The sequence below is a fragment of the Nicotiana sylvestris genome, chromosome 2 (assembly GCF_000393655.2).
Source record: "Nicotiana sylvestris chromosome 2, ASM39365v2, whole genome shotgun sequence".
NCBI classification, from domain to species: domain Eukaryota; kingdom Viridiplantae; phylum Streptophyta; class Magnoliopsida; order Solanales; family Solanaceae; genus Nicotiana; species Nicotiana sylvestris.
This window is the reverse complement of record NC_091058.1, coordinates 61,183,041-61,187,662: the sequence shown is the minus strand read 5'-3', so window position 1 is coordinate 61,187,662 and position 4,622 is coordinate 61,183,041.

Below are 4,622 nucleotides of genomic sequence, written 5' to 3'. Positions count from 1 at the left end.
TTTTGTTCCAAAATAAATAACATATTTTTAAATTTAGAAAATACTTCAACTTTAAAGTTTTTATTTTACTCATTTATCATTAATGAGAATCTTTTATAACCACACAAATGTCATGACCCAATAAAGCTTTTACCACCTTAAACCTTTAAGACCATAAATTTCAAAAGTTTTTTTTTCCCTTTAAACTCCGTGCCGAGTCAAGCTAGTTCATATCTAAGTTGAAAAAGAGGGAGTATAAGAATAATATTAAATAGAATGTATTAATACTTGTATTAGTAATGTTCGGATTAATTATGCTAAGATTACTTCTTTAAACTGTTTGATTTGGTGTATTAAAAAATTGCATAATTTCAATAAAAATAATTGGTTGTTTACAAAATATCCCCCACATTCTTTAACTTTGTACACTTTTTATTGCAAATTTTTTATTATCCTTTACATTTTTTGTTTCACTCTAAAGTGAATTTTTTTACAAGGGAAAAATATTAAAAGAGAAAACTAATTCAAATAATAAAGTTAAAAGAGAAGAAAAGTTTAACTGCTGTGATATATAATACAAAATACCAATTATTAAAAAAATGAGTTAATTTTTAACAAATAAAGAAAACTTTAGTTTACACATTGAATGAATTCAAAATCAAATTAAGTATTAAACATAATATTATTTTTATTATAGTAGAATGCTAAAAGGGAAAAACAAACTAAAATATCATAATATAAAAATGTATAAAATATTGCGAAAGTATTTTGGAATAGACTTTGAGGGATTTGAGGGGTAATTATGCCTTTAATCATGTTTATGTACTTATTAAAAACTCTTGCATTATTAATACTATGGTTTGCTACGTGTTAACTAGTTATACATAGGATAATATCAAATAGGTTGAAAAATATAGTATCAAACAAAAAATTAGTAATACACAAAACTAATGCCAGTATTATTTTTTCTAATACCTCCATATGCCTTTGAACTTTTAGTTGGACACTTGGTGTTTGTATCTTGTAGCACGGTGTACTTGGTCTGTCCTAAATTAACAGTTCAAAAAAAAATTATTCCTATATAGTTGTTATTTTAGAATTTCAAGATTAAATTTATTTGGTGTTTCCAACTATATTCTTAATATTAAAGAAATATTGTAGTTCTTTTTAATATTGTTCACTTCTCAATAAACCTTTAATATGGATAACTTAATGAACTTAATAGTCTTAATGTACGCGAAAAAACTTAAAACGAAAGCTAAAATGAGATGGAGTACTTATAATTAGTCAGATATTTCCTTTAAACATGATGTTTAGAAGCTTTATGTGAAATTGCGATATTAACTGACTAACTGAGTACTAAACAGTATTATTAGTATTATCATTCTGAGCTACCACTTTGTTATAAAAAGTTTTGGGAACGGTCTTAATTATTCAATACTATCTTCAACCGTCTTTCCTAGAACTCAAATCATAACATTACTCTTCATGCATGTTCGATGTTTACTAGATACTAATTCCTCCGATTTACAATAAGTGACTATTTTATCTTTGTATTTTAGTCCAAAATAAATGTTTATTTACATAATCAAGAAGGAATTAATTTTATTTTCCAAAATTTGCCCTTATTTATATATTCCAATGTGTCAAGGTAACAATTAATTAAGGTTAATGTTGAGAAATGAACTATTGTAATGAAAGGGTGTTATGTACATTCCACACTAAGTTAGTTTAACGGTAGTTAAGATGGTTAATTAGTTAGTGAATTTTAGATATTAGTTAATATAGAAATACCCCATTTGTACTCATTGAAGCTTAACAGATTAATAAAACTTTTGACAATTATCATTTCTCTCTATCTCTCTCGTTCATCTTCGTCTTTCATCTTCTTCTTTCTTCTGTTCTTGAATCTTTCAGCTAGCACACTATAGATTATTTCATGGTATCAGAGCTTTTGCTCGAAAAATTCGAAGCTGGAAAACCAAATTATTGATTAAATCCTTTCTCTGAAAGTTTCGATTTGGGAATTCAAAAAATAGGTTCAACTGAAGAACAATTAGGAGCCACAACTGGTCTTGGTTCAGGGGAGCGTGTAACTCAGATTAATGGGAACACGATGAATGGAGTGAATCCAGTCATCGGAGTTGATTACAATCATCCTCTATTCTTGTTTCCGATTATCTCTTTTCAGTTAACCGGCATTAAAAATTACACTATTTGGCATAGGTCTATGCGTGTTGCTTTGGTAGTTCGAAACAAATTAGGCCTAGTAGATTGAATATGTAAAAAAGAAAACACCCATTTGACAATGTGAAATCATTGGGAACGTGTAAATGCCATTGTATTGTCTTGGATAATGAATTCTGTTTCCAAAGGTTTACTAGGAGGAATCATGTATGCATCTAGTGCACAAGTAGTTTGGGATGATCTGTCTGAAAGATTTAACAAAATTGATGTCAAGATCTTTTAATCTTCATAGAGAAATTGCCAATTTGAACCAAGGAACTTCGTCTATGTCTGTATATTACTCAAGACTCAAAGATATGTGGGAAGAATTTGAGGCACTAGTGCCATCTCCAGGCCATGATTGCCCAAAATCCAGAGATTTTATGGCATACTTACAGAACCTGAAGCTGTATCAGTTCTTGATGGGTATTAATGAGTCGTATGCTCGACTAGGAGTTAGATTCTTGTGAGAAGTCCTCTTCCACTATGAACCAAGCATATGCCACAATTGTTAGTGATGGAAGCCAAAAATCAATGGCAGCAAATGCTGGAATACTAGGTTCAAATCCAGGTACAAATGTAGGAACATATGACACTACATTATATACAAGAACCACTGAAAAATTTAAGAAGAGCTATAATCTGTACTGTGACTATTGCAAGCTTAAAGGTCACACCAAAGAGAATTATTATAAACTAGTGGGATATCCTCAAGATTTTAAGCCAAAGATGAGAAGAGGAACTGTTAACAATGGTAACAATGCAGCCTACAATGTGGTTACTGATCATGGTGCTACACAAACTGATCAGCTAGGGTACAATGAGTGTATTGATAACACTATAAAACTCAACAAATCACAAAAACCTACAACTTATAGTTAATCTAGAGATCAGCAGGCCTCAGGGCATCCTCAAAGTGCCAACTTAAGTCAGCTAGGCAATCTTGGAACTTGTATTCTCAGCAAAGAACAATATGATCAGATACTATAGTTGCTCAACAAAATTTCCTCTGTCAACACAAGTGCCACTGTGCCAGTTCTTCAGCAAATGTGGCAGGTATATACAATGCTTTATTAGCTTCTAGCTCTTCAAAATGGATAATAGACATAGAAGCTACTAGTCATATGGTAGCAGATATAGATATGATAGACAGTTCCACAGCTCGACAACCTCAACATCCTAAGAAAGTATATATGACAAATGGGGACCTGGTATATGTCACTCATACTGGAATTAGCACATTATCTGATAGTATTTCAGTTTCAAATATGTTTCACATTCTAGAGTTTAAATATAACTTGTTGTCAGTTGCTAAGTTAACCAAAGAATTATAGTGCTCAACTACTTTCTTTCCTAATTTCTGTATTTTTCAGGAGCTCTTTAGTGGGAAAATGAAGGAGATTGGTAGAGAAAGCTGTGGGCTCTACATCTTTGAATGCTCAGAAACTAAGAGGAAAGAAGACATCATGTTAGCTGCTAGAAGTGAAGACTCACAAATGAATCTAAACATGGCTGATGTAGCGCCGTTGCACAAGAGATTTGGTCATGTGTCTACTAAAGTGCTTAAGAAACCCATTCATGTAAATGCAGATATTATAGCTAGCAAGTTGGATAAGTGTATTGTCTGTCCATGTGCAAAGCAGACAAGACTTCCATTCCCCACAAGCATAAAGTCCTCTGATTGTTTTGATTTGATTCATATGGATTTGTGGGATCCTTACAGAATTGCTACTTATGATGGAAATAAGTACTTCTTAACAATAGTGACTGATTACTCCAGAATGACTTGGGTTTTTCTACTAAAGCTGAAATCAGACGTGTGTAGTATTTTACAATATTTTATTACCTTTATCAAAACTCAACATGACAAGATGGTAAAAGTAGTGAGAAGATAATGGAACTGAGTTTCTAAACTCAGTCTGCAGTAATTTATTTCAAAATCTAGGAATTGTTCATTAAAGAATATTTGCTTATACTCCCCAACAGAATGGCAAAAAGAAAGCACAGACAAATCCTAGAAGTTACAAGAGCTATCAAATTCCAAGCTAGTATACCAATTAAATTCTAAGGAAAATGTATTTTAGCTACTGTATATCTTATAAATTGACTTCCAAGTCCAGTGACTAACAACCAAACTCCATATGAAAGGTTATATCATAGAAAACCATCATATAAATACTTAAAAATTCTGGGATATATGTCTTATGCCAAGATCATTCACCAACATCACAAGTTAATGACAAGAAGAAAGCTAGCAATTCACATGGGGTATGCAGAGGTTCAAAAGGATATGTGCTATATGATTTAACAGACAAAATCTTCTTTGTCAACAAAGATATGGTATTTAAAGAAGATGTATTTCCTTTCAAACATCAGAAAACATGCAATCAACCTTTATTCCCTAACCATGTGCCACT